The sequence below is a fragment of the Rhinolophus hipposideros genome, assembly GCF_964194185.1.
Source record: "Rhinolophus hipposideros genome assembly, chromosome: 16".
Taxonomy (NCBI): domain Eukaryota; kingdom Metazoa; phylum Chordata; class Mammalia; order Chiroptera; family Rhinolophidae; genus Rhinolophus; species Rhinolophus hipposideros.
In genome coordinates this window covers 58,021,612-58,032,457 of record NC_138062.1, presented here as the reverse complement: position 1 = coordinate 58,032,457, position 10,846 = coordinate 58,021,612, and the positions used below count along the sequence as shown (strand labels likewise).

Here is a 10,846-nt window from a genome sequence, read left to right as displayed (position 1 = left end):
CCCAGAAGCGGGTCAGCCTCGGCCAAAGTCCTCCTTCTTTCCTCCTCCCGCCGGAGCAAGAGGCTCAGAGCTAATTACCGTAATTGCGGTGGGAGAGCTCCGAGGGCGCGGGGGATGTAGCTGGGGGCTGGGTAGGCCCCGAGGAGCTGAGAGGGGAGGGGAGGGAAGCAGAAGCCTCGCTCTCTAGCAGTCTCGCCGTTGCCTCCATAACCTCCATCAAAGAACTCATTAAGCGACTGTAACGGTGAAACGCTGGGTCTCACTGACCCCGTGCTGTTTGGGCCTGCCTTGTTCCCATGGCCTTCAGCCTAATAGGTAGCTCCTGCTTCAGACACGCTAATCATTGGAGGAATTCTGCTTGGGAGTTGAGTTTTTACAAAAACAGTCCCTTCCATCCCTTCTCTTGATTTAAACGATGCCTGAACTTTGGGCTTGCTTAAAATGGATTTGAGGAAACTCTGAGGCCCCAGTCTTCTCGATTAGGTGACTTCTTGATCAGTAAACCTTTCCTTACTCCAAACTCGGATGATTTGAACATTGGCTTTTTGAAGCGTGTGGCACACGAACTTTTGGATCGTAACACGCCTACTGTGTACACCTGCTATAGGCGAGGAGGATTGGAGCACTTGCTGTGTGCGTGGGAAACCATAGCCTCCGGCTTGGGTAAATCTGGATTTGGGGGCAGGAACCAGATCAATGAGTCTGAGTTTTGAGATCTGGGATCTCAAAGGAATGGCTCAATCAATTGCTGTTGCCTATATTGAACTACACACACTCCACTGGGTCTTGCTTTCCTCCTGTACAAAAATATGAAAAATACACTCTTGAAGGAAGTGAATCGAAAGACTTACCTCCGGGCCGACTGTGTTCCAATCCAGTCTCTGCCATTTACCGCTCTGTGACTCTAGATGAGTCCCTTAACCTCTCTGAGCCTCTGATTCCTTGTCAGTCAAAAAAACAAACATATGGAGGATCCCAAAATTTATTCGTGGGAGTTGTAAGTATTTACTGAGAGAATGTGCATGAAGCATATACGAGGCATTCAATGCCCAGAAGCTCATGATCATCATGGTTTCCGCTCATAGTTATTGTGAGTTGTGACAACTTCTAGTGTCATTTAATGGCTCTCAACTCAGTTTTGTCCATAGATAAAATGAAGGCATTAGATAGGAGGCCTCATGTCGAACTGGGGTTTGTCTCCCCACATGATTTAAAAAACAACAACAACAGGTTTGATTCACTTTATTTTTCTTGTATAAAATTATGGGGTGGCCACAGCTGGAGCCTGGGTCCTCTGCACAGAAACTGGTTTTTACACGATGGGTCTTTACAAGATGATCAGTGAATTCCTGATAGGGAGACTTGGTGAACATTGTTCTCTTTCCAGGGTTCAGGGGTGAGATAGCTGTAGGTCTTAGAGATGGCATCAAAGGGGGCCTTGGCGAAGTTGCCCAGGGTGGCAGTGCAGCCCCTGGCCGAGGTGTAGCAGTCATGGGTACCAGCCATCAGCAGCAGCTTCTTGGGCACAGGAGCTGAGACAATGCCAGTGCCCCTGGGGGCGAGGGGAGGCGTCTCAGCACAGAGCCACAGTGGTCCATCACCCTGCAAGGAATGGTGTGGGGCTGGCCGACCTTATTCCCCCAGTAGCCTCGCCCCTGCACAGGCATGATGGAGAACTTGGCCGGGATGATGGCCCGCCCTGTGGATGGCAGCGGCTACCTCCTTGGAGTGCTTAACACTCAAACCCACGTGTCCATTTGGTCCCCAAAGGCGACAAATGCCTTGAACCTGGTCTGGGGTCTGGGTCTGCTTTTACACCGGCATTATCTTCAAAACCACCTCCGTGAGGAATGCCCCCGGGGAAAAAAATCAGTGGTCTCAGATTCCTTGATGGGCAGGGGGAACAGACCGCTCTCCTACAGGGACTTGATTTCATGTCCTCGAACAAGCAGCCCAGCTTTGCCTCCACGAGCTCTGCGGCCTTGGCTGTACAATGACCATGACCGCGACCTCAGCCCCATGCCGTCGCTGAAGCTACAGCGGGCCTCCCATTCCAGGGCCCCGGGGGCCTCCGGGACCAACCGCAGCATCTGTATCATCCGGAGAAGGTGATTTTTGGTGTTAATCTCTGAGAAGGTGACTTTTTTTTCAAATAACCCAAATTGGGGGCTTTCACATGAAATGCCCCTGCAGGCATTTGAGTTTTTGATTCCTGGACTGGCTGAGCTCTTAAATCCCTTTCAGTTCTTTCCTTTGTTCATTCTTTCTTCAACAAACATTAACCGAGCACCTACTGTGTACTGTGACTCTGAGTGCTCAGCCTCATTGCACAGAACAGACTCCAAGGACCAACTTTATCACTGACCACAGGCAGTGGCCCAGGATCTCAGTGGACATGAGGGAGGATCTGTCCTTCTTTCAGATTCTCCAGTGCTGGTTCCCACCTCTAGGCCTCTGCAACTGCTGTTCCCTTTGCACCTACTGTTCTCTCTGCCTGAAAGGCTCTATTCACTAATCGGCTTTTCCTCACCTTTCTGGTTTCTACACAAATGGTGTAGCATCAGAGGGGTTTCCCTGACACATGTATGTCTTATTCTCTGCTTTCTTCACCCCACCGCTAGGATGGTCAGTCAGAGGAAGGACGATTGCGAGGAGGATTGTACTAGGTATTTTATCTATGCATGTTTCTGAAGCACCTCCAAAAGCTGAGAAGGGGAAATGTGTTCAATGTTCATTCAAGGTCCTTTCAGGCCTCAGGGCTGAACAGGAAACCAGGTCTATAGATGCTTGGCTTTCCTCATTGACTCTGCATCCTGAGGCCACCCTTTGGAGACTAGGGGCTGGACCCACGCAGGACACAGACACCAATCACACAGTGTGGCTACAAGAGGGGCTCTGGGATCAAACAGCAGCTCTTCCCCTTCCCTGCTTTGTGAGTTTGGGCAAGTCTCTCAACCTCTCTGTGCCTGCTTCTGCTACTAGCACTGAACTTGGGAATATGAGGATGAGATGAAGTGAAGCCCTCACCTAGTAGGTGCTCAATAGATGGTAGCTGGTATTATTATATAAACAGAAAAAGTGTTTATTGAAAGGATGTTGTGAGTGTCATAGAACCAACAGGAAAGCTAGAAAATTGGTTTTGGAAACTGGCAGGTATGAGAGAAGAGTCATTTGGGGAAGCAGCAGGGCAGTGTGGGGGGACACATCCAGTCACCCTTTCTTGGTGTGACCATAAGCTAGCAATCTAACCACTACGTGTTCCCCTTTCCCCCTCATCTTTCAAACAGGGACAAAACTCCATGTCCTGGCCTCCTGGACAGATGTGAGCTCAGAGCAAATGACAGCCTGGGAAGGGTTCCAGAACATTCTGGAAGGCTCGAGCTTGGTCCCTATAGCATCATCCATAAATATCTACTGTTGGGGCCCATTGTTCGTGGGACAGTGTGAGTATGCGAGGGCTGCAAGGGAATATGGGAGAGCCCCACACCAGAGAGGGGTGGGAAAGGCAGATTCCAGTCCTTGCTCTGTCCCTGATGTGCTTTGTGAGCTGGAGAAAGTCGCCTTCCCTGTCTGGGCCTCATCCAAATGAGGGGTAGGGGGTTCTGTAATAGGAAGACCTCTCTTTTCAGATCCCTCCTCTGCCCCCCACTTGCTGGGTGTCCTTGGGGGAATGCCTCTACTTCTCTGAGCCTCAGTTTCCACATCTGAAAAATGGAATTCAGTAATTATGCTACAAGATGGCTGTGAGAAGTAAATTAGATCATTCATTCATTCATTCATTCAATGACTATCAGTTCCAGGCATTGGGATTAAAATGAACAAGATCCTTGCCTTTGTTTGATGCATAAAGCTCTAGACGAATAAATGATGATCAGTTTTATAATAATTATTATACATAGTGTTTCATATGCACTTATTATACATCAAGTGTGCAGTGCTTGGCACAAAATAGATGGTCAGGAAACACTAGCTGCTATTACTGCAATAATTCCAGGACAAACACTACAAAATTCTCTCCTCTCTCACCGGCTCTGAAGTGTTAAAGTGCCTGGCTGCCTCGCACTGTGGGCGGGAGGCCTGAGACCTTCATTAGGGATTCCCTGGAGGCCTCAGGTGAGGAGGGTGGCCTGTGTGTGGTCCTGTTTGTGTGTTCTGTCTCTTCTGGGTAAATGCCTCCAATTATCTCCCCCTGCCTGGGCTTGAGGGTCAGGTTTCCCAGCCCAGGCAGATGTTGTCCAGAGTCGCCCTGTTTCCTTAATCCTCAGGGCTCCAGAAACTGTCCTTAGAAGAAAGAACAACAGGCTTGCTGAGGCCACCATCTGTGCAGTCTTGATTTATAAATGCTCATGAGGGTGGCAGGAACAAGATCTCTATAGTAACGGCTGAGGAAGGGGCTGTGTGTGCGTGTTTGTGTGTGTTTGTGTGTGTGTGTGTGTGTGTGTGTGTGTGGCAAGGGACAGGGAGGAAGAATCACCCAAGACCCTTATTCCTAAACCCTTCTTTCTACTGTGATGTGCTGTTAATTAGGACTCATTGCTGGATTATTATCCCTGGAGATAATTAGCTACTGTTCCTAACTGAAGTCTCGTGGGGGACATTCTCTAATGAGATTCATTCATTTCTGCCTACCTGCACCTGCCTTTCTCCTGGGACGCAAGGGATGTGGTAGATCCTAGGGACCCAGAGGGGAGAAAACGGAGCAAAAAGGACCCTCTGTGAAGCTGAGTTTCTGAGTGAGACAATAAATGCAGAGCCTGAATTAGCAAAGGCTCAAAGATTTTAAAAAATACGCCAGCTATGATTATTCTGGAAGGTGGAATGGAGCCTCCTAAGGTGCCAGTGTTTGCAAGGGCAAGTCTCCGCCCCTGTTTAAATGGACCTGTTAGACCCAAAGATAGGCAGAAAGAGGAGAGAGGAGGAAGGACTCTGCAAATGTTCCAAGTCCAGAGTCTCCTCCTGGCCTTTGCATATGTTCTTCCTCCTCTTAGGAACACACTTCCTGCAACTTCACCCAGCTCATTACTCCTCAGTCTTAGGTCTCAGTTCATACAGTGACGCTTCCTCCAGGAAGCCCTCCTTGATTTGCCTCTCTCCCTTCCTCCAACCTGACTGGGGCAGGTGACTCCCCTAGGTTCCCACAGTGCCTCGAGTCTCTTCCATGTCAGTTTTGCTCACTCTGAGCTGTAAGAGCCTGAGAGTGTCTGTTCAACTAGATTTTTTTGTTGAGGATTATATTCTCTTCCTGATATTGTTAAGTGAAAAAGAGCATGTTTTGCAAGGTGTGTATAGAATGCTACCTTATGTATGAAAAGGGGGAGAAGACACTGCACATTTATTAGGTGGCTAAAAAAGGAGCTGAAAATACCAAGTGCTGATGAAGAAGACACGGAAGAACGGGAACTCTCATCCACTGTTCACGGGAATGCAAAATGGTACGGCCACTTTGGAGAAAGAGTTTGGGAGTTTCTTAAAAATCAAATGTACCCTTACCATATGGCCCAGGCATCCCACTTCTAAGTATTTACCCAAGAGAAATGAAAACATATTGTTCACATAAACACCTGTAAGTGAATATTTCCAGCAGCTTTATTCAAAATCTCCCAAACCTAGAGATGTCCCTGAACCCAATGTCCCCTGCACTGGTGAATGGCTAAACAAACTGTACTCCACCCACATAAGGGAACCCTGCCCAGTAATAAGGAGAAGCTCACTCCTGATACACACAGCAATGTGGATGAATCTCCAATGCATTATGAAGACCGAGAGGAGCCAGACACAAAAAAGTTGCACACCGTATAATTCCATTTAAATGACTTTTGGAAAAGGCCAAACGATAATGATGGAGATCAGATCAGCAGTTTAGGGATTCGGGGTGGGAGAGGAGATAAGACTATACAGGGGCACGAGGGAAATTTTTGGAGTAAGGGAATTATTTTGTATCTTGATTATGGCATAAGATATGTAACCATGCATTTGTCAGAATTTATAAAATGGTACACCTAAAATGGATAGAACTGTACACCTAAAAATATGAATGTTACTGTATACAAATTATACCTCAATATACCTGGCTTTAAAAATGAATTCCTAAAAAGGTGTGTGGGGGGAGATTTTGTGTGGGGAGAATGATGTATAAGCTTATATATGTATGAAGACTTCTGGAAAGGAGCAAGGAAAGGAATGGACAATTGACAAGAATTTTGACCTTGGAGTTGGCCATCCCAGCTTCAGCCCCTGATTATGGTGGTCTGTGGGGAAGTGCCTTGCTTCTGCCACACCTGTAAAACGGGGCATTTCACATCTGCTCTTTAGCTTAGAACAACTGACAGCAGAATCTCAGAATCTTAGGTATAAAATTGTCCTCTGCTCTCCTGGAGGTATGAGGGGGACCCCAAATGAAGGCAATGTTGGGGGTTCGTGGGGAGGAGCATGAGCTTTGGAGCCAAGAGACAGAGCTGATTAAATCCTAGCTCTGCTGCTCGCTTTTCAGGTGGCCATGGACTAGTTCCTTAGTTTTTCTGAGCCTCAGTTTCCTCATCTGCAAAATGGGGACAACAATGATAGCTATCTTATGGGGTTGCCCTGAAGCCTTAGGAATACTTGGCATGTGGAGTGCTTGGCATGGAGCCCAGCACAAAGTGAAAGCTCAAGGAGAGAGAGACAGAAAGGGGGAAAGCATTTCGTGTGTGACCTGCTCCTGGCCTCAATGACCAGACCCCTGGCCACCTCTCTCTGATTATATCTCCTACATCAGGTCCCCTTTCTCTCTCTCTCTCTCTCTCTCTCTCTCTCTCTCTCTCTCTCTCTCTCTCACACACACACACACACACACACACACATACACACACACACACACACACACACACACAGGTTCTAGGAACTAACCGTTCCTACAAACAATAGCCCAAGGAACTATTTGTATTTTAAATTTTCCCATGGCCATCTTCTCACCTTTCAGGTCTGAGCTCAGAAGGCCTCACCCCAGAGAGACCTTCCCCAACCACCCAGCCAAAGCCATGTGTCTCTCACCAGCCAGTCACATTCTAGCTCAGGGGCCAGAAAACTCTGACCCTCGAGCCAAATGAACTGCTACTGTTTTTATAAATAAAGTTTTATCGGCACACAATCACATCCATTCATTTATATATTCTCCAAGGCTGCCTTTGAGCTACAATAGCAGAGTGGAGTAGCCAGGAGAGAAACCAGCTGACTTGCAAAGCAGAAAATATTTACTTTCTGGCCCTTTACAGAAAAAAATTGCAGACTCCTGCTCTATCACTTCCCCTAGTCTGTTTTCTTCATAGCTGTCATCACTGTGTGAGATTATCTCGTTCCTTTACTTACTTGTTTATTGTCTGTCTTCTGTACTAAATGGAGGACAAAAATCATTTCATTTCCCTGCTATATACCCAGTGCCTAGCACATAGCAAGCATTCAAAAACATATATATTTTTAAAAATTTATTGGGGTGACAATTGTTAGTAAAATTACATAGATTTCAGGTGTACAATTCTGTATTACATCATCTATAATCAAAAATATTTTTGTTGTGGAGTGAATGAATACAAAAACGTAGGCTTGGGGTGTGCACATCTGGCCATGTCTTTCTAGAAAGTTGGAGGAGGAAATACTTTAAGAAATCCTCTACACAAGCTCTTGTTTAAAAAGTGGGGGGCAGGCATTGTATGTAGAGCACACCCACATTGAAGACAGTGAGTGAACCAGATCTCTGGGTTGGGAGGAAAATTCTGGGGTTTAAGAGTTATCTTGCTACTACGAAGCCCACATCTCTGCAAAAGAGGTGGGAAACACAGGACAATGAAATGCACTGCACAATCCTGAATTGGACCCCAACTTGGTAAGAAATGCCATAAAGGACAATTAGTGAAACTGGGGGTGGACTAGGGATTAGACAGTAGTGTCACAACTTTAGCTTCATGGTTGTGATCATTACTTCATGGGTGTGTAGGAAACTGTCCTTGATCCTGGGGGATGCATGCTGAAGTATTCAGGAATGAAGGGGCAGTTTTGTCTGCCATTTATATGATTGAGACAGAGACAGATAAAGATAAATGTAGAGAAAAAGACAAAGAAAAAGCGAGCGTGGCAAAACATTAACAATGGGTTGGTGAATCTAGGTAAAGATGAGATGGAAGCTCATTGCACTAATCTTGCAATTTTCCTGTGGGTTTGAATTTTTTTTTTTTCAGATGAAAAAAGGAAAAGGAGGGAACAGCAAACAAACAAAGCAGCCATTTCCAGGCTATATTCCCATTTCTTCTTCTTCCTTTTGCAGCAAGTTCCTGCTCATTCTTTGAAACTGGAAAGCCAGAACTAGCCTCAGTGTGAGGCGAAATGGAGGAGTTAGTGTGTTTCAGATGAGCTCACTCAAGTCATGCACTTGACAGCGAATTTGTTGAGTAGCTACTACGTGTCAGAATTCCATATAGTTTCTGTACCCACTCCCTACGGGTTTCGCTAAACTTTGCCCCAGTGTCTTGATGGAGTTAACCCTTAGTTTGGGTATCTTTGTTGACACGCTAGGTGCTTTATCTAACATTCCTCTATCCATGGGTGATCAGCAGGGAGCTCATTGGTGAGCTCAAATTCTGCAGAATAATCAGCCCTCTTAGGGGACTGTCACAGTTGGGAAAACACAAGCTAGGACACAGATCCGTCTATTATCATGCAAATGTTTGAATAGAGTTACCTTTTCATGTCTTCACCCTCCCTAAAGGAAGGTTGGTTGCTAAATTCATGTATGTGCCCCCAGTGCCTAACACAATAAAAGTTTTTGAGTAAATAAATAGATGAAATGTCTCAAAAAATAACAATAGCTACATTATTGGAAATTGTACCATGTCCAGACATTATTTCTAATGTCATGCCAAGCTGAGGCAACAGCAAAAATCAGTAATATGGATCCTGTCTTTATTTAAAATGTTGATGTTTTCTTCATCGTGGATTTTTTGCATTGATTTTGATTTCTTCAAACATTGCGTTGAAATAATATTTATTTTGATTATTGAGTTTTTTGGTGCCCCTTTAAATTTTTCACCTGAGGCAGGTATCTTCCTCACCCTAGTCCTGGTCCTGATTATTTCCAACATTCAATGCACACCATATCATTAATTTCTCATCACAACGCTGTGAGACGATATTACCATTATCACCATTTTACAGTTGAGGAAACTGAAGCACAGCAAGGTTTGACTGCGTCCAAAGTCCCACAGCAAAGAGGAAAAAAAAATCTGGACTTGAGCCCAAGTTTGTGTGTTTTCTGGCTCAGAGACTGCTCAGTAACACAAAACTATAAAATAAGTTATGAGTTAGGTTTTGAGTCAAGGAATCAGAATACCTAGGTTTGAGCCCCATCACTGCTCCAAGCTCCTCTGAGCCCTACATTCCCACAGACCTCAGTTTCTGGATCTGGATCTTAAATATTCTGAACCTGACCTGTTTTCCCTCCAACACAGTTTACCAGCTTTTCCTCTCCTGGTCCAGCAATAGCACAAACTGGAGATGGGGAGAAGCAGGTGCCAGCAAGAGCTCCTGAGCCAAAGGGGAGCTCAAAGACCCAAGAGGGGGTTGGGCCAAGTGGGGAGATCCTGGGGACCACAATGAGTGTCTGCCCCCTCCCCCGCCAGAAAAACCCCTACTCAGTTTTTGGGCAGATGCCAGACTTTTATTCTGAAGCCGAGGCCACAACCTATGAGGTAATCTTTGGGGCTGTATTCGAGGCGGAGTCCCATTGGCCGGCTGGCAAAGCCCCACCCCGGGATACCGGCTCGCCGCCTTCCCGGGAGCCCATAAAAGCGCACGTCCCGGCATCGGCAGCCACTGGACACCTGCATCAGCCCACAAAACTGGAAGCAGGTGAGGCACACAGGAGAAGGGCTTCAGCTGCATTGGGGGAGGGGTGGTCTGGGGTACTCCGTACCCTGGGCATGGGGCTGATTTACAGGTCAGCTCATGGACATCTTCCCAGAAAGCGACAAAGACGGCGAAGTTTGACGGTCTGGAAAGCGGAGACCAACCAGGCTTGACTTACATGGACGGTAAATTCTGGGAACATGCCACGAGGTGAGGAGCGGGTAGGAGTCCTAGTTGCGACCTTTCCGTGCCTTCCCTCCTTGCCATTCTCAAGGGCCCCAGGAAGAGCATCGGAGGGGGAAGAAATTTGGGGGAGGAGGGATCCCAAGAGTCAGAGGAACAGAGAATGGGGGGGGGGGGTCGTGCGGTGTGCCGGGGAAGAGAGGGAAGCAAGTCAAGTTTCTTCAGCACCGAGGCCGAGAACAGCTCTTCGACGACCAAAAAAAAAAAATTGCTATTTATTTCAGCACCGAGACTCCGGACAGCGCCTCTCGGGGCCCAGAAAGGAAACCGCTTCAGCACCAAGGCTGAGGACAGCTCCTAGCGGGTTTCCCCGGGCCGACTTCATTTCAGCACGAGAACCCAGGACAGCTTCCCAGGTAACGGGGAGCTCCTGTACCCTGATGGGAACAGAGGATGGTTTGAGGTGTCTGACACTTCTGGAGGCTTGTCCCTCATGTAATGGGTTTTTCAACGCATTATTTTCCAGATGAGTAGATAACATGAAACCACACACAGAAATCTGTAATTCCCAACAGATGAGACGTGCAATCGGCCAATCGGTAGGACTGTGGGGGAACGGAGCCTGCCAACATTACATTACTGTGCTCTTTCTAGACTTCATTGTGCAAGAGTTTTACATACAGTATGTCATGCCATCTCTAACCTTAGGACATGGGTGTTATTACACACCCCAGGTGACACTTGAGGAAACTGAGACCCAGAGAGGGGCAGGTTTACAATAATAGCCCAA

The 10,846-nt window shown here is 46.9% G+C and overlaps 1 long non-coding RNA gene and 1 pseudogene across 2 annotated transcripts; one reads left to right on the top strand and one right to left on the bottom strand.

Annotated features, from left to right (window-relative positions):
- Positions 1–1,338: 1,338 nt before the first annotated feature.
- Positions 1,339–2,099, bottom strand: LOC308509443 (small ribosomal subunit protein uS5-like; annotated as a pseudogene). The gene has a single exon. The product of its transcript is annotated as a small ribosomal subunit protein uS5-like (transcript).
- A 7,733-nt stretch (positions 2,100–9,832) lies between these two features.
- LOC308508867 lies at positions 9,833–10,476 on the top strand. The gene is made up of 3 exons (XR_013995089.1): positions 9,833–9,876; positions 9,989–10,083; positions 10,341–10,476. It is a non-coding gene; the product is annotated as an uncharacterized lncRNA (long non-coding RNA).
- Positions 10,477–10,846: the final 370 nt, after the last annotated feature.